Here is a 25385-nt window from a genome sequence, read left to right as displayed (position 1 = left end):
CCTTAATAGAGTGCAAAGTACAATGCTTTGAATGTATTAAGAGCTAAATAACTAAATAAATGTTTTTTAATGAATGTACATAGGATGTCACCATAACTTCTGGCAACTCTATTATCAGGAGGAATAATCAATTAATTGCACAAGCATTGCAAAATATACTACTGTTTTATACATATTTAATATACCTTTGCAGGAAGCATAACACTCTCCAGAGCTTTTGAAAATACAATAACCTTGATTATTTGGAAAAATAGTCAAATGGAAAATAAGGTATGGATAATCAAAAAATAATTTTTGTTTGGATGTTTTAATGTTTCATATTTATATGTGAGTATAGATATGCCTAATGTTCTATGAAAGAGAATGCACTTCCAACAAAATAAGCTGCACTATGAAAAGCTGACTTAGAAATAAAGTGAATGTAATTTAGTTTCTTAACTCAAACTATGTGGAATTTGCCTTTTTCCAGACCCTCTCCAAAGATAAGAAATGTTTAAATGTTGGTTTTTGTGGGGATATTTTCTCCATAAGGTAGGCAATTCTAATCAATGAATTTGAAATCATGATTACCTACTAGTATTACAAAAAAAAAAAAAAAATCAGTTGAAATCTATGATATATACCATTTGCTTCACTAAAATTAACAATTTTGAATTTTTTATGAAGTATTTTATTGATTTGTGAACTGCATTACAAACCATAAATGTTCTTCATGACTCTTTTTTCAGCTAAATGACCTGAGGTCATTTATGATATACAATATGTAGTTCCTTAATCACATCAGAAATCTCTCAGTTTTCTAACCAACTCATACTGCTGTTAAAAAAGAAAAATAAGCAAATCATTTTGAAATATTTAGAGACAGTAAAAGGAGGAAGAAGACATGTAAGGCATCACTATCTTAATGAGAACCTGAAAGATTAGCTTTTCATCTCATTTTCAATTATTCATGCACAATACACTCTTTCTCTAGGTGGATGAGAAGCAGAATGTTTTGATAGAAAGAACATGGGCTTTAAAGTCAAACCAACCCAGATATGCATCAAGCTTCCACATTCACGAGCTATAAACTGAATGAAACAAGTTATTCATTTTCCCTGAATTTCAGTTTTCTCATTAGGAAAAATGGGATAAAGGTATTAAATGAAAATAGATATAAAGTCTTATTTGACCCATAGCAAAAATCCATTAAATGATAATCCATTTCTTCCTTTTCTTCATAAACCAGAGGTTCTCAATTTATGGATGACTTCATCAACAATTTATATTTGTCTTTCATATAACAGCTTACAAATTTTTTACATCTACTACTAAATTTAATCCTTACTACAAATACAATTTGACATTATTCTGTTTTTTCACAGTAACTAATTAAGCTTCAGTGAAATGAAATAATTTTGTAAGACTTTGCAAGTAGAAACTTATAAAATTAAACTTCCATTTACCATTCCATCAAACCTGGTTTTGAAAATACTAAAAAACAGTTCCGTCCAGAACTAAAGAAGAGGGATGTTTTATACTAAGTATTATTAAATGATAATGATATCTACGATAATGAGTATTATTAAACTGTTTACCTTAGCTCTAAAGTAAAGTTAGGACAGAAATATTCACATTTTTATGATTTGTGGTTCTAGAACCAGAGATTTAGTTGGTACAGTCAAAAGTGTTTGTAACACTTTCCTAGAAAATAGTTTTTATGAAAGAACTCTGAGTTAAGGAAGATATGCCCATATGAAAATTTGTAATATCTAGTACAATTCTTCAAGGTAGGGAATAACTTTCAAATAAATCCTCTAAAAAAAAAAATCACCAAAGAAACAGATTCTAAATGACTCAGTAGATCAGATGGACTTAATTGACATCTTCAGAACATTTCACCCCAAAGCCACAGAATATATGTTCTTCTCAAGTGCACATGGGACATTTTCAAAAATAGACCATAAATTAGTTCACAAGCAAAGTCTCCCCATATTCAAGAAGATTGAAATCATACCAAGCATCTTCTCAGACCACCATGGCATATTAGAAATAAACTACAATAAAAACAATCCAAAAAACTCAAAAACTTGGAAGCTGAATAGTATGCTATTAAATAATGACTAGGTTACCAATGAGATCAAAGAAGAAATTAAAAACATCCTGGAAACTAATGACAATAAAACACAATCCAAAATCTATGAGACACAATGAAAGCAGTCCTGAGAGGAAGTTTATAGACCTACAGGCCTACCTTAAAAAAAAAAAAATGGTAGTAAATCATCTAACTCTACAACTCACAGAATTAGAAAGTGAGCAGCAAGAAAAGTCCAGAGTGAGCAGAAGAAAGGAGATAATAAAGATCAGAGTTGAAATAAAGGACATAGAGATTAAAAATAATAATAATACAAAAGATCAATGAAACCAAGAACTAGATCTTTGAAAGGATAAACAAGATTGGTGAACCTCTTGCCAGGCACACCATGAAGCAAAGAGAGAACTCAAATAAATAAAATCAGAAATGAAAGAGACAAAATGACAACATATGCCACAAAAATGCAAAGGATTGTTAAAAAATACTATGAACAACTCTACTCCAACAAGTTAGACAACCTGGAGGAAATGGACATACTCCTAGAAAAATACAACCTTCCAAAGCTCAAACAGGAAGTTTCTAGAAATCTCAATAGGCCAATAACTATGAAAGAAATTGAAGTAGTCATGAAAAAGCTCCCAGCAAACAAAAGCCCAGATGGCTTCACAGGGGAGTTATATCAAACATTCAAACAAGAATTAAATCCAGGGCTTCTTAGACTATTCCAAAAAATTCAAGAGGAAGGAATACTTCCAAGCTCATTCTATGAAACCAGCATTACCCTAATACCAAAAACAGATAAAGACAACACAATGAAAGGGAATTATAGGCAAATATCCCTCATGAACATAGATGCCAAAATCCTCAACAAAATTCTAGCAAATCAGATCCAGCAATACATCAGAAAGATCATAAACTATTATCAGTTAGGATTTATCCCATGGATGCAAGGATTGTACAATATCCACAAATCAATAAACGTGATACATCACATAAACAAATTGAGAGGTAAAAATCACACAGTCATATCAATTAAAACAGAAAAAGCATTTGACAAAATCCAACACCCTGTCTCAATAAAACTCTCAGCAAGGTAGGAATAGAAGGATCATACCTTAACATAATAAAAGCCACATATGACAAACACACAGCCAACATCATACTCAATGACAAAAACTAAAACCATTTCCCCTAAGAACAGGGACAAGACAGGGATGCCCACCCTCACCACTCCTGTTCAACATACTAACCATTGCAATCAGACAAGAAGAAGAAATAAAAGGCATCCAAATTGAAAAGAAGAAGTAAAACAGTTCCTATTCGCAGATGACATGATACTGTACATAGAAAACCCTAAAGACTTCATAAAAAAAACTTAATAAAATGAATTCAGCAATGTAGCAGGATACAAAATTAATGCCAAGAAATCTATGGTATTCCTTTACACCAAGAGTGAACTTACAGAAACAGAGACTAAAAAAGCAATCCCATTTACCATCACACCAAAAAACTTAAAAGATATTCCTTAAAATTAATTAAGGAAGTAAAAGGCCTATATGCAGAAAACTACACGACACTGAAAAAAGAGATAGAGGAAGACATAAACAGATGAAAGAACATACCGTGTTCATGGATTGGTAGAATTAACATCATCAAAATGTCCATACTACCCAAAGTAATCTATAGATTGCAATTGTTAATGAATCATAATGTAAATATCTGCGTTTTCCAATGGACTTAGGCTCTACAGCAGGAGTTCTCAACCTGTCGCGACATTATGATTCATATCAGTAGCAAAATTACAGTTATAAAGTAGCAATAAAAATAATTTTATGATTGAGGGTCACCACAACATGAGGAACTGTATTAAAGGGTTACGGAATTAGAAAGGTTGAGAACCACTGCCCTAGACAATCACCTTTCCATAAGCCTACATTCACATAGCTAGCGCACTTTCCAACTACTCCAAGTTCTACCTTCTCTAGATATTAATTTCCAATATTAAACATCCACTCTTGAGGCAAAAATGTATCAACTAAAAAGTCAGGGTTGCCCTGGTCAGGTCGCTCAGTTGTTTCGAATACTGACCCATCCACCAAAAGGTTGTGGGTTCTACATACTTAGGTTTTGGGTTTGATTCCATCAGGTATGTACCAACCAATCAATGTTTCTCTCTCACATTGATGTTATCTCCACCCCCACCCCCCAATCTCTAAAATCACTAAAGTGTTTGTGCGCGCACACACACACACAAAAAAAATATCCTCAGGTAAGGATTAAAAAAAAAAAAAAAAAAAAAAAAAGTCAGGGCCTAGTAATTTACCTCAAAATTCCAATTACTATGAAAAACATGCATGGTTTTCCATAAATTTCCAACACATGTTCCTTTCCAATGATCCGTCACGAGCTAGTTCTGTGGGCTGTGTCATCATACACCTTTCCCTACTGCAGGTCAGTGAAAGTTCTTTCCTCTACATTCTCAAATCTACATCCCCCTGAGATATTTTCACCTGTAAGAAATAACTGGAGTCTCATAAATCAACTATTTGCCACATTATTTTAATATTTTTGTGGGCATCTTTTTTCATTCCATCCCACAGAAATGTCTTTTTTCTTAACTTTGCCTTCCACATAATTTAACAAATACCTAGAATAGTAGATTAATCGTTTAATATGTTTCAATATGAATTATTAATAAAACATGTTTACTATCTGATTATATACTTTATTTTAAAAATCACAGTAAACACAGAGAATGGGAAACAAAAGAAGCAAGTATTCTAGAAACACAAAGGATTAGGAATGGAGACAGATTAAATTGTCAAACACTATCTCTACCAGACACATTATGCAGGATACTTGACAATCCTCTGATAAATATGCCACTACACAAGCTCTGGACATCTGAGAAAATAAAAGATCAAATATGACCTGAGAACTGATACTATGTCACATATACAATAATGATTTTTTTGTGTGAAAAATAACAAATGAAAGAAGAATGAAATAAAAGATAGTAAATGGAACAGGTAAATATTTTTATTCAGTCAAGTTAAAACTCAGTTTAAAAAACAAAACAAAACTGAGCATCCATGTCTCAAGACTTGGAAGATAAACTAAATAAACTGGCCTGACCACTGAATGGGATGACTGGTGCCATTATTTTGGAAAGTTTACTATAGTGTTAAGAAACAATGATTTGGTTTCAGCCCATTCCAAAGTGAAGCTGAAGATATTGATGAAAGATTCTGGGATTCAAGGTTTACTTTGAAGTAAAATAAACTTTCCTGAGTTACAAGAGACTTAGAGAATATTAATAATTAAAGGAATATCACTTAGGTTTCTTGAGGATCAGAATAAATAGATTACTTGAAGATTCCCTTGCTGCTCTCTATCAAACTGCAACTTCCATTTGGAAGAACAATCATTGGAAAGGAGAAATTTTCTTGAAAGGAGGCAAAAAAAACAGAATTAAAAAATGACTTGCAATGACATACATCCAAGAATGCATACAGTATATCCTGAAAAGTCCTTCTACTGCTCTAGTAACACTAGTATTGCTAAGCAAGAGTGAAGAGTTATATTAAAAATATATATCTTTCAATATTGCTGTTAATTTAATACTTTATAAAAATAATCTATACAAATAATAAGTGCAAATATGCCTGACTAAATTATTTCATTATGTTAAACATATAGCATCAAAGATAATCAATTCAGGTAGTTTTTACTCATACCCTTGGGTAATGTCTATTGAAAAAAATGCAGAGAAATTATCTTTTTAAGATTCAACTTTTCAATTTTCTTGTAAGATTGTCTCCCTCACTGGAGGAACACTAAAGAAGCTGAAGAAAATCAGTCTAATGAAGTTGCAAGAATATTTATGGAGAAAGTAAAAACAAAATTACTGGGAAAGAAAAATTTTAAATGACAAGATAGATAAATAAATAGATATAGAGAGAATGAGGATGTATCCTTGAGAAGAGTAAAATATAATAATCGATTTACACTTAGAGAAACATGTTCATTCATTCTCCAAACCAAAATCTACGCATCTATAATAATCTGTAATAATAAAAACATAATATGCTAATTAGACCAGATGTCCTTCTGGACAACCTTCCGAAAAAAGCCAAGGCTGCGAGTATTTAATGATACAGTATAGACTTTAGTGTATGAAGATTATAATAAAAGAATGTAAATGTTTTTAACTCTTCTCTAGTGTTGTTTTTAATCAATAAAACTAAAATAGGTATTTCCCTGTATTAGCATCACCACCCCAAATTACCCAATGGCAAATTTGGTGTCTGGTTACCAATGGACAATAAAAATTTTACTAAAGTATTCAGGCTATAGTCACTATTAACTGCAGCTACAAATTACAAGAAAAATTTCTAATGAAATATAACAACAGATTTCTGAGCTGTCCTAGGCCATTTATTAAGTCAAAACAAAATTCAACATTATTATTTTATCCAGATGTGACAAAAGCCCAGATTTCACATAAAACATTAATATCTCTATAGAACAAAGGGTCATCAGGAGATATACCTGAATAAGAAATTCCTCTCAATGACCAGGAAAATATACATTTCTACAGACTCATCTTAGATTTTGAGCAATTAAATGTATTTACACCTTCCATGGATCCTACTGTTTTGTCTTTTTGAAACTTTGATACCTTCATCACTAATACGTTCTATTATAAAATGTGAAGAGGCTTAATATCAAACATGCAACCTGAAAAAAAAGAAGAAAAAAAAAAAAAATATATATATATATATATAACCATTAAATGTAAAACATGATTGCCTTCAGATTTTCATTATCATCAATCTTTGCACAAAGCATTATGTTTCTCAAAGCACTTAGACACTTATTTCATTTGACCCTCACAAAGAATTGTGTGAAATAAGTGAGAAAAATATACTCTTTTAAAGATTAAGATTCTGAGACACAGAAGTCAAGGGGTTAGTCTCAAATCATATTATATGCTGATTTCTAGTTATATTCTTAAATATTGTTAAATGTTTTCATTTCTTTATTGTTACCTTGTTAAAATCATTACAGTACCTAAGATATATTTCGTGCACTGGGCTTCTAGTTAGAAATATTTAACAACTGATACAGAAGGTACCAACCAAAGAAAATAAACACTGAACACACTGAAATATACCACCTAAGTTTTATCAAAGGATATAAGCTGCATGTCAACCTTGACATGGGTATGAACGACAGTTTGATTTGATCTCAAACTATAAATCATCTGTAGAAAAGTTTATTTGGCCTGAAATGTAAAATCCCTTTCAATCCAGAATCTGATCTTTCTGAATCTCAGAGAAATGTTCTCTTATTAAATTATACCTCTCCTCTGTTTTTATTTCTCCCTCTGTAACTCCTATTATTCACGTTTTTACTTCTAATCCATCCTTCAAGACTCATCCCTTTTATGCAAGATTTTCATCATGTTTTTTTTTTTCTATGTTCTTTGATATATTTCTTGCACTTGTTTTTTCAGTTCACTGATTCTTGTTTCAACAGTGATGTTCTCCTTTGATTTTTTTCACTGAGTTGTCTAGCTGATATATTTTTCTTAGTACCTAAAATTCTTTTTGTTCTATATTTGAATTTCCACAAATGCTTTTTTTCAAACTCAGGTTTCATTTATTTTGCCAATAATACTAGTTGCAGTGTCTACTCTGATTTTCCTACCTGATCTTCCTCTCTCCTCCACTACTCGGTCCCCTTCAATGGACTGTTATTTTCTCATTGACAACGCAGGTCTGGTTGTTGGAGTATCCTAAATGGCAAAAGTATCACACTTAGTGAAAAGAAAAGGTAGACAGCCAGTCCATTCCCTGCCAAGGCATTAGGAGGAGAATCTCTGTTGTCCTCCCTTGTTACTTCTTTGCATCCTCAGAAACAGAAAACTCAGCTAGCATATTTAGCTACTTTAGCTTTTCAGCTAGCTGAGGAGACTTAGAAAGTTAAAATAGGTGATTACTGATCTTCTCCCACAGTGGTTCAGAGACCTCTGAAGCCCAAGCTCTTCTTCCCAATATCTCCTGTTTTCTGATCTTTACCTTTTGACTCTAGTAGCAGTCTCTAGTTGTTTGCCCAACTGAAAAGTACAAAAAAGTTTGAAAGTAGTATTTCCTGCCCAGGGTGTCATGACAACTGTTCATAAATCTCAGCAGCAATCTGATTCAGAAAAGCAACCAGAAATTGAAAATGAAGGGGAAGGTAGCCATTGAAAGGTCATCTGGTTTTTAGAATCCTTAATTTTAAAAATATTGAGGAAGGGAGATATATGAGTCTGCAGTGTGTCTGGGACTTCATTATAATTATTTCCAAGAATCAATACTTTTTCTCAGAAAATATATCCTTGAATATATGAAAATGGTATGTTCTCTTTATGCTTAGATACAGATCCCAAAACATACTACAGCTATTAATCACTTGTAGTAAGCTTCAATACAATCCCAGTTTTAATTATTCAGGACATAATTATCTTTTGTTTGGAAACAACTTCAAATCAATTTACTGTAGCTTCAGTTAGTAAAAAGACAAATTATGACCTTAGCCAATCATGTAACTTTCCCAATGTCTAACTAGCAAGTCTTATAATTATGAAAAAGAATGTCAGCCATTATATAGGAATTAAACATACATTCTACATGGTGGTTTACATGATATCACTCTCCATGTTGTTCACAGCCAATTACTACATTTTTTGCTTTCTAGAAGAGCTAAGGATATAAATCACCCAATATTAAAACATTTCACCAGACTAGACTTCTAAACAACTTAGAAAATAAGTTAAAATAAGCAAAAACTCTTTTAGTTGTATAAAATTTTATGAACTTTATTTTTTGTTGTTATTAAGAATTAGAAAGATCATACAGAATGTTTCAAATCTCAATTGCCATCTATTAAGTGTAAAAAATACTATGGGTTGCCTGTCCTATTATCCAGATAGGAATCATATAGGATATGAAATTTGGGTTTCATCCTTGAATCACTAGGTAGTGTAATTCTGTGTACTCTATTCAACACAATATCCTGAATTGATTGTAGTAGATTTACTTTACTGCTGATGGGTGATATCTGATATGTTTCTTTTCTGAATCACGGTAAATACAGTATTTTATTGGAACCTCTGTGATGATAGAATTTCATTAAATAAAAAGAGAAAAGATCATAAGTATGTGTAAAAATGTTTGGAACTGAGAGAAGTACAGAGAAAGCCTATAAAAGGTAATAATGATAACAATGCTAAATTTGAGCCAGTCAAAAGAAGATGAGGGAATAAGAAACCTGGTAAGCAAAGATCAAAGTAATCTTCCTTTAACAATTACAAAAGAGCCTGATCAACACTGAATTCCTCCAGTGTGCCAGATACTATGCTAAGCACTAAGGCTTTAAAGATAATAAAACATGGAATCTGCCCTTAAGGAACTACAGTTCTAAATGCTACTTTTCCTGAGGGATGAATGTCAGAATTTGAGTCAAGAGCTAAACTTCATATATTATAAAACACCAAACTCAAACCGAATCAAATCGCTTTACACTGGATGCACCCATTTTTGCAAAATAAAACTCAACATTACACAAATAATAGACAGAAGCAGAGGTACGCATAAAAGAAAATTACAGGGGGGGAAACACCCTTTATTTTTGGCTTTTATACACTTTGGCAATTCACTTGAGTAACAAATGTTGAGACTATCCGGTCTAGTAATAATTAATGTCGTTTTTTAACATTCGTTTAAAATCTTGCTTGGCGTTGACTTGTATTGACATAACCTTCAAACACGTGGTATCTACAGAACGTGTGAAGTGCAATTAACAAGTTTTGCTTGAAAAAGTTTGTGTTTGGTTTGGTTTTTGTTGCAAAACTAGGGCTAAGAAGATGGCGGATGAAGAGCATATTCGGCACTGCATGCTTTACGAGTTCCAATTAGGAAGAAAAGCAAGTGAGGCTGCAAAAAACATCTGTAGTGCTCTTGGTCAAGATGCAGTTAGCGCCAGAAAATGCCAGCGTTGGTTTGAGAAATTTCGCGAGGGAAATTTTTCGTTAGATGACAAGAGTGGTCGAGGCCTTGTGTCCAATTTTGATCAAGAAGCTCTTCAAGCTCTTTTGGTGCAAAATCCTCAAATTACCCAACAAGAGCTTGCGACAACTTTAAATTGTTCACAAAAAACAATTTCCAATCAATTGCGTGCTCTTGGCAAAGTCCAAAAGTTTGGAAAATGGGTTCCTCATGAGTTGACCGACAACAACCGTAATCAAAGAGTCACAATTTGCAGTTCGCTCCTCTCTCTTCAAAACCGTTCGCCGTTTTTAGAGCAAATTGTTACCGGAGATGAAGAATGGGTGCTGTATGTTAATTTGAAAAGGCGGCCTCAATGGTTGGACCAAAATGAGGCTCCGCAGCCCACGCCAAAACCTGACTTGCATGCAAAAAAAGTGATGTTGTGTGTTTGGTGGAATTTAAAGGAATTCTTCATTATGAACTTTTACTATCTACCCAAACCATTACAAGTGCAGTGTATAGTGCCCAATTGGAAAGGTTAGCCCAAGCTTTAAGAGAAAAAGAACCCGCGCTGATTAATCGGAAGGGCGTAAGTCTTCACCACAATAATGCACGACCGCATACTGCAAGAATCACTGCTGAAAAACTGCGCCAGTTGGAATGGGAAGTTCTCCCTCAACCTGCATATTCTCCTGATATTGCCCCTTCCGATTACCATTTGTTTCGTTCTTTGCAAAACTTTCTTCTTGGAAAAAAATTTAATAATGAAGAATGCCTCAAAAATGCATTGACCGAATTTTTTGCATCAAAATCACAAGAATTTTACAACAGAGGGATTAAAATGCTTCCTGAGCGTTGGGCACAAGTAGTAGAAAACAACGGCAACTATATTGTTGATTAAATTTTGTTGTATTGTTTAAATAAATTCGATTTAAAAAAGTATTAGAAAACGACATTGAGTATTACTAGACCTAATATGATGTAAGATATCTGAAGCAGAAGGGACTGGGCTCCTGCTCTTTACGTTCCATACTGTTTTTCAGTTCAAATCACCCCTGAACATAGTACTGCCTTGTTCTCAACCCTTCAATAAAACATAAAACATTACTGAGAGCACTAGTTTTCAAAGGTATTTCTCTATGGGTCAGGTGCAAACAACATAGCTGTTTAAAAGACTAGGTACTATAAGATGTCAAAAGAATAAGAACAGAAAAGTTCCAATGACAATGAACTTAAAGGGAAAAGGTATCATGCATAAACTGATCTCCTTCCTAAATTTTCAGTATATTTTTCTTAGTGATGCATCCATTTGAAACATACAAAACGATTATTGCACCATATTTCCTAATGCACTAAAATAAGTATGAAAAAATAAAAACTACTGTCATAAGGAAAAGTAAAGTCACAAAAGTGATAGTATAAGCACTTTCTTCTTTTACTCCATTCAGATATCAACAATGAATATTAACTCTTAAAAACTTTTGAAGTCTACAATACCTTATATAAAAGGGTGAGTTAATAGGTATACATGGCATACATATAAGTTTATGCTTGATTTGATGTCATTAAAATTATTAGAAATAAAAATTCATTTTGAAGTTTCCATAATTCCCTCTCCATTAATTCATGTTGGCTATCCTAAATATAATCCAAACTGACTTTACTTGGGCTGATGATTTGAGCCTAAAACTCTGATAGAAATGTATTTATCCTATCACATAAAAATAAACCTTTCTTTCAATATGGTGACAAATTAAAGTTAAATGAAAAGTTAAAGTTATATAAGATTTTATTCCACCTTAAACCTGGTATATAGCCTAGTTTAAAACTCAATGAATGTGTTAAGTAGGAGATAAAAAGTTAAACTACATAGTGAAATTAAATAAAATTAAAGTACTATTTATTTCACCTATCCAATCCCTAGAAAAGCTAACAAGTGTTTTCTTATATTTGGCAAATGAACAGCAAATAGCAACTTATAAATTTCCCCAAAAAAAGTGATCTCATAATGGAATGGCACAAAGTAGGCACTTACATATAACAACCATTCTCAGGTTTACCACATATATATTTTGTACTAAATTGCATTTCTTTGTAATGCACCTAAACTTATTGACTAATTCTAAATTAGTATTGGTGATCATGTTTGTTTTGTGTCAAAACCTGAGCAGTCTTTCTATCCCAAACTCAGACAGTCCCTATTTAAGCCAGCTGTTGGTTTCTGCAACAAATGTAAGGGTAAAAACAAATAAATCTAAGGACTTTCCACAGTCTGAAGGATCTGCCAGTTTTTAATAATTTGTATTTCTGTCTTCATTTTTTTTTTTTCTGCATGATCCCTAGTTCTTACTCAATCTATTTAGGTTTACTTCTTTTTTATTTTTACCTTTCCAATCTTCCCAGTATCTAATGATTCCTTTGAATTGCTCCTACTTTAACAGTTCAAGGAAATACTGTTGTTCCTTGAACCAAATGAGGCAGCAATACCCAGTCCACCCTCTGTAAACCTTTAGACAAATTCTCTCTCCACATTTGTTATTCTAAGCTGAAGAGTTAAATTTTAAAAACAGACTCTACCATAGCAACCATTTCTCCCACTTATACCTTTCACCTTGTGCCCTTCTCCAAAGCCACTATAACTTTCTTAAAATAAAATTACCAGTACAAATATGGCCAAGCATTGAGTGAAAATGGTCCCAGAATAGAAGCGTGATAGGATGGTGATTAAAAGCTTTAGGTTCTCTAAAGCTGAATTTGAGTTTGCATTCCCAGCTGTTATACACTAGCTGTGTGACTTCAAACAAGTTACTTAACCTTTCTGAGCCACAGTGTCTCTTTTAAAAGGGCACAATGAAAGTACCTGTCTCATGGGATTATGGAATTAACTGAAAAAATGTAGATATAACCAATGTCTGATACAGAGTAAATTCTTAATAAATATTGGCTATTCTTGCTATTATTATTATTGTTTAGCACAAGAGCAGAGTGTATTTATTTTCTTTTCACTATGCTTCCCACCAATATTTTTACTAGTCTTTTTTGCACCATTGCCTTTAGAAAATAATCTATATTCATTCCTCATTACAACTGCTGAATATAAAGCTAAGTAAGACTAAACTCAGCTTCCCTACTATTTTATTTATTTACTAGAGGCCTGGTGCACGAAATTTGTGCACAGAGCGGAGGGGGATGTGTGTGTGTCCTTCAGCCCAGCCTGCACCCTCTCCAATCTGGGACCACTCAAGGGATGTCTAAATGATCCGGGATCAGGCCTAAACGGACAGACATCCCTCTCACAATCAGGACTGCTGGCTCCCAACCACTCACCTGCCTGATTGCCCTTAACCACGTCTGCCTGCCAGCCTGATCACCCCCTAACGACATCCCTGCCAGCCTGATCAATGCCTAACTGCTCCCCTGCTGGCCCGATTGCCCCTAACTGACCTCTGCAGGCCTGGTCGCCCCCAAGTACCTACCCCTTCTAGCCCAGTAACCCCTAACTGCTCTCCCATGCCACTCTGGTCACCACTAACTGCCCTTCCCTGCCAGCCTAGTTGCCCCCAACTGTCCTCCCCTGAAGGCCTGGTCACCCCCAACTTCCCTTCCCTGCTGGCCCAGTACCCCCTCCCCCCACAACAGCATTACCCTGCTGGCCTGGTTCCTCCCAACTGCCATCCGCTTCAGGCTAAATCCCCCACAACTGCCCTCCCCTGCAGGCCTGTATTCCCCCCAACTGTCTTTCCCTGCAGGCCTGGGTTCCCCTAACTGTCTTTCCCTGCAGGCCTGGTCCCTTCCAACTCCCCTCCCCTGATCTTGTAGCAGCCATCTTGTGTCTGCATGGGGGCAGCCATCATGAGTGTTAGAATGATGGTCAATTTGAATATCTCTCTTTTATTAGATAGGATTTTTATTAATCCTCACCTGGGGATATTTTTCCATTGACTTTTAGAGGGAATGGAAGGGAGAGGGAGAGACAAAGAAACATCAACATGAGACATATAGATTGGTTGCTTCCAGCATCCACTCCCCACCAGAGCTGGGGATTGAGCCTGCAACCAAGGTACATGCCCTTGATAGGAACTGAACTCAGAACCCTTCAGTCTGAGGGCCAACAAGCTTTCCACTGAGCCAAACTGGCCAGGACTCAGCTTCCCTTCAAAAATATCACTTAGAATAATTTTTCTTTTATTTGCACAAATTAAAACACTCATCACCTTTTGTGTTGAATTGTTGATCTAAATTTTCTTGCCATGTCTATCAACTAGACATTAAGAAGGCCTGAATAAGTTACCCTTATCTAATACACAGGGCAAGTTACAGTTGTGGGTATGGAAAATAATACAATAATTAATAAATAATAATGGAAGAATAAACTGTTTCACTAATTCATAACTGTAAACCTAATTTTCTCCACGCCTTATTAGAGAGTGTGCTGTATATTCTGTCTATGAGGTGATTTATAAAAATGTTACGACCAGTGCCAGGAATATCTAGAGCTGTGGATGGATGTAGGGAAGGGGGTGGGGGATTCAGATAGTATAGCTTTCTCTACATTACCTATTGACAAATGGAAACAGGAAAGTATTTGATGGTTTTGAGCTTCTCACTACCAGCAAAAGGAATAGGAGTCAATTTAAATAAAACTGAGAGTGAATTTTTATTTTCAATGTTAAATGAAAACTTTGGGGTTTATTTAAATAAAGACCTATCAAGTGGGGACACTAGAATTGTGGCAGTTTTTTTCTATATAAAAAGTGAAAGTATTTGTAAAGTCTTTTCTAATACAGCTTCTTTCCACTATTCTTCATCAAAATGGTCAACTTTTGTCTGTCTTATCAACCCTTTTAGATAAATCTATCTGAATTATACTGATCAAAAATCAAGCAGTAGTTAAAAATTAACAATTTTATAAGATCTATACGGAGATGGCTCCTGACTTTTTGCTTAGAGAGGCACAAAAATTAAGTTTATCTTTTCACTTTGAAGAAATATATCAATTTATCTGACTATACTGTTTTATGAAATTAGAAAATGACTGCGGGTTAGTATTACCTGCCTTTCCCAGTTAATCAAATTTAGGTAGAGTGAAAGGTGAAAATATCATATTTATAAATTCTAATATCAACATGTCTTCATGAGTGAAGTTGGTAAAAAAGTTTACTTATGTAAACTAATAAATTTATCATAATAACCAATTATCAAAGATTATAAGTACATAATATTAACTACCTATATCATTTTAAAAAAAAGTTTTATCACAAACTAAAAATCAAAAGCAAAGTCAAATATTTTACATATACTCTTTTCTGGAACCCTAATCATCACTTCCACTAACATTATGTATATTTACATATACTCTTTTCTGGAAGCCTAACCGTCACTTCCACTAACATTAACTAAAATATTTGATTGTTGAAAGGAACATACTATATTATTAAAACTAAAAGGACCCCTGAAGTTGAAGCTCAGGAAAGAGATCCAAAGAGATTACATGACATGCCCAAGATCATACAACTAGACCTAGGAGAGTGGCAGCACTAGACCAAGGATAATCTTTCCTAACTCTACATCTAAGACTTTTGACAATGTACAGTAACATAAGAGAGTTAAATATAATATATTGAGGCGGGGGTTTGAAAAGTTACATGTTGTCCCTTTAAGTTAAAACTTTTAAATTTAATGACTTCTACTACCTTGATTTTATATTCCTAGGAAAGTTTAAAATATCATAAAATTCAGCCCAGCCAGTGTTGCTCAGAGGTTAAGCACTGGAATAAGAACCAAGAAGTCATAGTTTTATTCCTGGTCTGGGCATATGTCTAAGTTTCAGGCTCAATACCCAGTGGGGGGCAGACATCAATGATTCTCTTTCATCATTGATGTTTCTATCTCTCTCTCCCTCACCTTTCCTCTCTGAAATCAATAAAAGGATAAAAAATATCATAAATTCAAAAGTAATGAAAACACACCAAAGTAAATGTATGCACTTCCTTACATCAAAATCATAGAAAAGACTCGAGAAACCAAAATGGCAGTATAGATAAACACCTGAACTTGCTGCCTCGCACAAGAACTTCAAAACTACAACTAAAAGAAAAAATGGGTATTATCCAGAACCACAGGAAAGCTAGCTGAATGGAAATTATAAAACTAGAAGGAAAAAGAAAAGCACACTGAGACTCAGAGGAGGTGCAGAGGTAAGTAAAGTGTGGAAGTAAAGAGCTTCACACACATGGAAAGGGGCTGGCAACTGAGAACACTGTTGTCTTTTTCAAGTGGGAGGGAGATACAAGCTCCTAACTGCTCTGAACTCCAGTTCCAGGAGAGACTCTGGGGACCAGACTCATACGGGGAGAAACTGGACTGTCTGGCATTGGCCGGAACATGAAGACGTCTTTCTCCCAGAGGTGCTTGCAAGCGATCCTTGTTCCTACAAGGTGCCATGGGACACAGAAACCCAGGAACCTCTTTGGGACAGGGCTGAGGGTCAGCCATTGCTGTTTGTTCCGCCCTGGTGATTTCCTGAGACTCTGCCCCACACAATTTACAACCCATCCAGGCTGTGTACAGAGACTTTTGCATATGAATGGCCTGGCCCTTTGCAACCTGAAACCAAACATATTGCAGCTGGGTCAGAGAGACCCAGACCCTCCAAAAGAAGACCCAAAGCTCAACAGCAACTTGTATTGCTTCACAGCTGGGCCTCATCTGGGCACCTCCAAACCCCAACAAAGAGGAGTAACCTGCAGCTCTCTCTGTAGCTCCTGCTGGGTGGCTTCAGGCAGTGGTGGACTTTGCACCTCCTTGGAGATCCAAGAGCCCGTGTACCCAGTGATCAGAGCGAGACCATCCAGATTACAACTCTTCACATCCATAAGAAACATACTCAGGGGGCAGACTCAGTGATTGCCAAAGCCCCACTGAAGCAAGTCCTGTCCCATAAGCATGTCTCCAGCACAAAAGTTCTCCCAGCATAGGCACAATTGATCCTCACAGTCAACTGGCCTGGAGGTCAATTCCTCCCAGTGATAACAAAAGCAATCAAAGTTTAACTACAACAAGACTGTGCACACAGCCCAGAAAGGGGTTCACCAAGAGTGTCCACCTCAAGTAATTAGGGAGGCTGAACCACTGGGTCCTATAGGACACCTAGCACACAAAGCCACTCTATCAACACAGGGAAGCAGCCAAAATGTGAAGACAAAATAACATGTCACAAATGAAAGAAATGGAGGACAGCAAACTATTGGTTATAGAGTTCAAAACCACAGTTATAAGGTTACTCAAGAATCTTCTAGAAACCTCCAATAAATTTAGTGAGACCCTCGAGAATATGAAAAAGGACCAACTAGAAATTAAGCATACACTGACTGAAATAAAGAATAATATACAGAGGTCCAACTGCAGACTAGAAGATCCCAAGAATCAAGTCAAAGATGTGAAATACAAAGAAGCAAAAAACACCCAACCAGAAAAGTTGCCTCTGGGACAACGTCAAGTGTACCAACATCCGAATTATGAGGGTGCCAGAAGAAGAGAGAGAGCAAGATACTGAAAACCTATTTGAAGAAATCATGACAGAAAACTTCCCCCACCTGGTGAAAGGAATAGATTTACAAGTTCAGTAAGTGCAGAGAACCCCAAACAAAAGGAATCCAAAGAGGACCACACCAAGACACATCATAAATGCCAAGGGCAAAAGACAAAGTCAGAATATTAAAATCAGCAAGAGAAAAACAGTTTCCTACAAGGGAATACCCATAGGACTGTCAGCTGATTTCTCAACAGAAACTTCGCATGCCAGAAGAGAGTGGCAAGAAATCTTCAAAGTGACTACAACCAAGATTACTCTACCTAGCAAAGCTATCATTCAGAACTGAAGGTCAGATAAAGAGCTTCACAGACAAGAAAAAGCTAAAGGAGTTCATCACCACCAAACCCAAATGCTGAAGGATATTCTTTAAGAAGATGAAGAAGAAGAAAAAGGTAAAGATAAAAATTATGAACAACAAAGTGACAACAAATACATATCTATCAACAAGTGAATTTAAAAATCAAGTGAATAAAAAAATGTGATGAACAGAATAAACTGTTAAATATAATAGAATCAGGGACATAGAAAGGGAGTGGACTAACAATTCTCGAGGGTGTGGGAAGAAATCGGACAAAAATGGTACACCTATGGATGAGGACAGTGGGGAGGAGGTGATAAGGGCAGAGGGTGGGGTGTGAACTGGGTGGAGGAAAACTATGGGGGGAGGGGGAAGAGGAACAACTGTAATAATCTGAAAAATAAAGACTTATTAAATAAAAAATTTTTAAAAAACATGGAAAAGGGTACTTTTTAGCATCTAAAGGAAGTCTAAAAACACATCTAAAAGTGCTTGTGTGTATGTGTGTGTGTGTGAATTGTAGTAATGGTTTTTGTTTTGTCTTTCATTGTCTTTTAAATGGTTAGCATACTTAACTATAAATAAATCTCCAGAATCTTACTACTCACAGTAAAATAGATACCAAGAATTTAAAAACCAAAAATCCAAGTCCTTTTAATAATATATGAATTAGAAATAAAGAACATCTTTTAAAAAGTCAAAAGTAACTGAAAAAGATTAAATCAGTACACCCAATTCTCTAAACTGTGTGTATATTTTTCCTGAAGTACATATTCATGAGCTAACAGTGGAGACAGGCTGGCTGCTTTGTTTGACTATAGTTCTGTTTACCACATACTGTCAGAAATGGATTTTGACACTCACAGCATTAATATTGCTATTTTTATTGATATAATTAGCACTGCTATAAATAATTTCTCAGTCTGCCATAACTAAGTATATCATTACAGTCAGAAATATTAGGGCTTCTTTTTCTTATATAATGCCTTGGTAATAGACTACTGGCCTAAAGAAACAGTGACCTCATAATGTGGAAATTACTGGGGGGAAAAATAAAAATAAAAAAGTTTGCCTTGTCAATAGAGACTACTGTTTTGTGTATGACTTCACTGAGCAAACTAGTTTATATTTGTTTGAAACTAAAGTTTCTCACCAATCTGCTATTTCAATTTCACATCACACCATATTGTACCTAAAACAGGCAATCTGGATTCCTGTTGCTACTTCCCCCTACCAGCTCAGGAATGGGTTTAAAATCAAGGCTTGAATATATAAAGCAAAAGAATTAAGACACCCAAAATTCAGAATTGGTGGGTGAAAATACGTGTGCTTAAAGTCATTTGTATAACTGCTAGTAGGTGGCCCAATTGTGAATTTTTTATCTTGACATAAAAGCAAAATCAAAACATATTTTATCTTGCCTCTAGATCACATCAGCTGTTACAATAACCTCATCCAGACCTTGAATAGTTTGTTCATAAAACAAAGTGGGGTGACTGACCAAGTGCATATTCAACACAGAGTATGAAGGCCAAAACAAAATGACAATACAATTCAAAACAAGTTTGTGGAAATTTTAGACTAGTAATTTAAACCTTTCTTTGTCTCTATCACTTGACAGATGGTTAGCCCTCACACAGCCTAGTGTCTCTGGCAAAGAAATAACTGCGTCTAGCCAATAACACCCCAAATTTTGACTTAAAATGCACTGTACACATACTTACATGTACCTAAAAATATGAATAGTAATAGAATTAGTCATGCTTACTTAATACTATAAAAATTTGATAGATGTCAAGATTTTAATTTTTGCCCTATCAATACCTCTTTTGGAAATTCTCAATTGTCTTCTTATATAGATCCATGGTTTAAAAACTCTTCACTTTAGCTTTCATTTATTTTATGAACTGCTTGGTAATCATGCTTTAAAAAAAAAAAAAAAAAAAAAACCTTCCAAAATATATTTTAATCCAAATTATTACAAAATTTACAAAGTTTTAATTAGCTTGTGTTTCATATTGCTCAGAGCAAACTTCTGGTAACAAAGTGAGTTAAACAATATCACCTGGGAACTTTGAATGCCTTCCATGTCAAGGACCATAGGCAGGACTGCAATTATTTACCCAGTACTGAAATATGTCTTTATTCACAAACTGCTCATATAAAAATATATACTCACATGTACATACACACATACATCAACCATTCTCACTAAAATTAGAAAAAGTTCTTCATTTTTAACATTCTGGCAACCATTCTTCCACTTTGCTCTTTAAAAAAGCTTTCAGCTAAAACAACATATTCCATTAGTTATAGTCTCTGCTTTTTTTTCCTATATCTTCCTATTTACAGTTTTCAGAAGCTGGCAAGTCAGAATTCAAATAGAGGCAACCTTAACTTTCTCTAAAGCTCATTAATATGCACCCTTTTTGGAAGAGGTGATTATGCTACAAATAAGCATAGATGTCTAATGAAGGTATAAGGAACACACACCCTTCACAACAGGGGATTGGAAGACAAGAGGCTGAGGGATGTATAAAAAGAGTTACCCTACTTGACAAAGCAACTCACATTTGGCTAACAATATAAGACTCACTATGACAAAGAAACATGAAGAAAATCCGAACTTGTTATTTGAGAACCATGAACTCGGTTTTGGAACCCACTACTTGAAGCAACAAACTCATTGTTAAATCATATACACCCTTAGCCAGGCACCAACTTTCCTTCTGTTAGAAATCTTGGATTTTTACACCTAAAGACTAAATGATTAGATTTAAAGTAATGCTAAAATCTTCTGTAATGTTCCTCTTGCATTACAAATGTTCTATTACATCAGAGAAGTGCCAATCAAATGCTTTTGTAGTTTGAAAGAAAGGTTTAAATAACAAAGCTTTTTTTTTTTTTTTTTTTTTAAAGCAGGCCTCTCTTTAATGTCACCTGTAAATTAATTACAACAAATTTTCAACTGAAAAAAAAAAAATTTGATTTCCACACCTATTTTTATTCATTCTAACTAAAACATTTCAGATATTCTAGGTGATGTTCTACCACAATTGGCTAACAAAAGCTCCATAAGAATTTTACAGTAAATTTCAAGCCATAGATGTAAAAAGTATATATATATATATACACATTTTATTTATTTCAAAGGCATGCTTAAAAATTAAGGGGGGAAAAAACACCCTATTCTGTTGTTTTTTTAACCTACCCTAGTATATGGAGAAAGTTTCATAACAATAACAAAGGATAAAAATGAGAAACAAAATAAGCTTTTCCTTTATCATTGGCAATTGCTAAACACTCCCTTGCCCTTCAAACTGTAAGCTCTTTCAAAACACATTCAACAAAATGGAGAAAACAGATAGGTTTTAAAGTTTCATTCAAAAATTTCTCCTTTACAATCTAAAGCATACAAAGTGAATGTGACATTAGAATGTAAACTCTATAATGCAGACAATTTCATCTCTTGTTCACCTTACCTCCCAAGTGTCTAGAAGAGTGTCTAAAACAAGTTGTTGAATTTAAACAATCATTACAGAAAAACATGATTATTTCAGAGAATAAAGCAGAGCTCATCAAGTTCCACTTTTTTTACTCAAAATGTTTTAAAGAAATATCTACTTTCCACTCATTCTAAAATATTAGAATAATTTATAAATTTGTAATTCATTTATAAATGTCAGATCCTTTAAAGGAACTTAACTGTACCTTTTATTGCTCTTCTAAAATGATGGAATTATTCAGTGTAGCCTTTTTTTTTTTTTTTTTTTTTTTTTTCCCTAGGAACTCCAATTTTGTCAGAGAAAGTCTGGAGACTTTCACTTCTGAGATAAAACCAATTCATTTAAAATGACTTTTTTTCATAGATTTTATTTCTATACAAAGAGGTCAAATTTGTATTAATTTGACAACAGAAGTAGTTGTATATTTGTGGGTCTCAAAAACTTTCTGGCATCACATCAACTAGTAGTTCTAAGCATACACAGGCACCCCAAATTAGAACCCTCACATGAAAGTTCTTCTTTCCTCTACTATTCCTTTTAAACTCATATTGCCTTCCAATGGCTAGTCAGTGTACATGTGAATTATATCTGGATTTTCTTGGTGCAGTAATAATCTCAAAATACTGACATCTTAACTGGACTAGACATTAAGCATAAAGACTTCTTCCTGAAAGTGAATAAAATTTGACAATTTTAATATTAAACTTATTTAGTCTGTTAAAATCAGGACCTCACCATGAAAAGGGTGTACTGCTTTGGAGTTTGGTAGCCAGTTAATTTGTCACCTGATCTTCATATGCAAAAGGCCTGTATTCCACTGGTCTGTGAGATGTGAAATCACAAAGCCAAACAACCTAACTGCTGGATCACTGAGCAGCTAATAAATTTCTATAAAATTTCTTCTCTCCTGTTAATTTGAGTATTCTCAAGCCTAAAGCCTTCCAAAATTGAGCTCAATGGACTCACAACCCCGGTTTTAGGAACTGATTCTTAAGCACTACACAATGAGTAACATTAACAATTCTTCAAAGACAATTCCAAAAGCTTTCTTGAGAGACTATTCCTGAGAAGGCACAATGATACAGGAGCACTGTATGTGCATGGATAACTTGGATACAGTCTGAATAAAAACAACCAAGAGCAAACAAAGGGATGAAAAAATCAATGTAAATTGTTTTTTGAGGATTTTGTCCTTTTCCTAGAAACACCTAATTATAAAGCAGAAAAATGCATAAAGCAGAAAAATCTGGCCTGGTCAAATTTACATGTGGAGGGTATGGGAGGAGGGAGGAAGGTTCATTTTAAATATTCCCACGTGATAGCAAAGGTTACTTGGGATTAGGAGCAACAGGTAGGAGAGTAAACCATTTCTGAGTTTGTTAACAACTTAAGGAGTGTTTACAGCTATAGGATTTATTTACAAATCGGTCGTTAGAATCTAGGTTTCAACATTTTTCAAAAGCAACGAGTTACTACAGTAACTTTAGATCTGCGTTCACTTGTAAACACTGGGATAAAATCTGTCCTCTGCTCATTTGATGAGCTGAAATTCAGACATAAACTGATCACACAGTTAAAAAAAAAAACTCTCGCCTTTGGCAACATTTTGGTCTTTTTAATGGTAAACGATGAAGACAATTTCCACACGTCTAGAAAGTTAACATGTCCAGTTCAGCCTGGGCCAATGCTGACTCTGAGGACAGCGCTTAAGCCACAGGCCGCCGAGTTACTTTTGCTTCCTTTCAATGGCAGAACCATCATCCTGCTTCTGACCCCATTCAGCCCGCTCGGGGCTCCCGACCAGCGGATACAAGCGCTAGGTAGTAGTAGTGTAGCTGCTCGCCATATTGTGTTTTTAGTTCTTGTTTACAGTGTGTGTGTGTGCCTGGCATATGCTGTGCAAGTGTGTGTTTATCAATAGGATTTTGAGGAAATCCCTGCCTCTTCAGCAGCCTTAAAGCCGGTTCACTGCCTCGGAGAGGGGGTGGGGGGCGTGGGCCGGGTGGCGGGAGAGGACCAGCAAACCAACCCGATGTAAAGCGACGCTTAAACAATGTCATAGAGTGCGTCTCTTTTAAACTTTCCGAAAGCTTCCAGCCGTTTTTTGTCTCGGCTATTGGAAAGGAGTCAACGTGTGTTCATGTTTTCAGAGGAGCCCAGAGGAGAGGGGAAAGGGGAGCGCAGAGTCTAGTCACTGCAGCGAAGCCGGCGGGGGCCGAGAGCTCCGTGGTCCGGAGAGGCGCCCAGCGGCTCTGGGGCCAGGACGCCCCCCGCTCCCCGGTGCTCTGCAGACGCTCCAGAGACCGCAAGGGCCAGCGCCAAGTAGGGGGGACAGGAGGGAGGGAGGGTGGACAAGAGGGGGCGGGAGGCAAGCGGACGCTTTGAGCAGCTCCGGAGCCCAGGCTAGTCCGCCCTCGGCTCCTCTTCTTGGAAGCGGCAGCTCCAGGCGCAAAGGAGTAGGGAAAAAAAAAAGTAGGGAGAGCGCACACACGTTTCCAGCTGCAGGACGGGGCCCCGCCCGCTCCTGGAGCCAGAGACCCTCCCGAGCTGCCTTCCTCCCCGGCCGGCGGGGTCGGGTGAGGACGTCGCCACAGCCGGACGCGAGGAGGGGCGCCCGGGGAGAGGCGGCGCGAGCGGGGCGGGGCGCGGGGGCGCGCGCTCCCTGCCGGCCGCCGGCCAGCGGGCTCGCCGCTCCTGCTCGCTCCCCCGACCAGCCTCTCCCCCCACTCCCCTCCTCTCCCCGTCCCGCCGCCCCCAACTCCCAGCGCCTCGCGGACGCCTCACCCCGCGCTGGAAGCGCACACCCCTCCCTCCCGCCCGCCCAGCAACAAATTAGAGTTTTCGGCGTTACCTCCGCACGCTCTTTAATCTTCTTTCCTCAACTCCTAAACTTCCCCGCCCTTACTTCTTCGGCAGAAGGTCCACATTGGGCGCCTCGCGCCGCGAACCCGCTCTGCTCCCCCGCGATTGGGTTGTTCTCGTGCCACTCTTCGCTTCAGAGAGCCTATGAGAACGGGACGCTCCTCGTGAGGTTGCCGCCCATAAACAAAATGCACTCGGTCTCCTCCCCTCTCCGGTCCCGCCCCCCCCCCCCCTCCTTTTCCCTCATCTCTACCACCGCCGATTGGGCTAGAAAAAGCCCAATCCGCTATCTCAAACACCTATTGGGACGCAGAAACGTCGCTCAGAGGACTTCTGCAAAGCCATTGGTCAACACCCTCCCAACTCCGCCCCTCCCCGCCGCCTTTTCGCCCAGTCTGGAGAGGTCAGCCGCAGCCGGCGGTTCAGTGATCCCAGAGGTGGGAGGCTATTGGCTGAGAGAGCCCGTCAGACCGGACTGGAGTGGCCCGTGATTGGTCAACACAGACACTATAAAGTTTGGCTGTCCTCCGCCCCGCCTTTTCTTCTTTCCCTACACGCCCCCCGCATACCCCCCCCTTCTCGACTGCTTTTACTTTCTACGCAATTCTATTTCCTCCTTTATTTATTTATTTGTGATAAACTTAAATGACCCGGCGACGGAGGCGGGACTCGGCGAGAGGCCGGGGATGACGAAGGGCTCCCTGGGCCCAATGGCCGAGGGGACGGCGGGGTGAGGGGCAGCGGCGGTGGCCAGTGGGAGACAGGTGTCTGGGGCGCGCTGGGCCTGTGGAGCCGGGATGCCCCAGCGGAGGCGGCGGTTGCCCGCTGTCTGGCGCGGCGGGCTCGGGCTGGGGCGGGGGGGGAGCCGGGAGGGGAGGCGGTGGTGTCGCCGTCGCCGAAGGCAGGGGCGGCCGGAGGAAGCTGGACCCGGGCTGTGGGAGGGAGAAGGGAGGGAGGTCTGGCGAGGCAGCCGCGCGCGAGGCCGTGCCGGGTCGGGCTGGGTTCCTGCGGAGCG

At 37.1% G+C, this 25385-nt stretch overlaps 1 protein-coding gene across 9 annotated transcripts in view; it reads right to left on the bottom strand.

Annotated features, from left to right (window-relative positions):
- Nucleotides 1-24492, bottom strand: part of ZBTB20 (zinc finger and BTB domain containing 20) — an 818830-nt gene extending 794338 nt beyond the window's left edge. For 6 of the 9 annotated variants that reach the window (XM_084873913.1, XM_084873925.1, XM_084873936.1 and 3 more), the window contains exons 1-2: nt 24360-24464; nt 7787-7874 (exon numbers count right to left, since the gene is read on the bottom strand). The gene's annotated coding sequence lies outside the window, so the exon portion shown is untranslated. Of the gene's footprint in view, nt 1-7786; nt 7875-24359 lie in introns of all 9 variants that reach the window. The other 3 variants (XM_084873935.1, XM_084873937.1, XM_084873945.1) reach the window with 1 other exon arrangement.
- Between the last annotated feature and the right edge of the window lie 893 nt (nt 24493-25385).

Source organism: Pipistrellus hanaki (genome assembly GCF_964339955.1).
Source record: "Pipistrellus hanaki genome assembly, chromosome: 2".
Classification (NCBI taxonomy): Eukaryota; Metazoa; Chordata; class Mammalia; order Chiroptera; family Vespertilionidae; genus Pipistrellus; species Pipistrellus hanaki.
The sequence above is the reverse complement of the archived record's forward strand: the minus strand, read 5'-3'. Positions and strand labels throughout refer to the sequence as shown.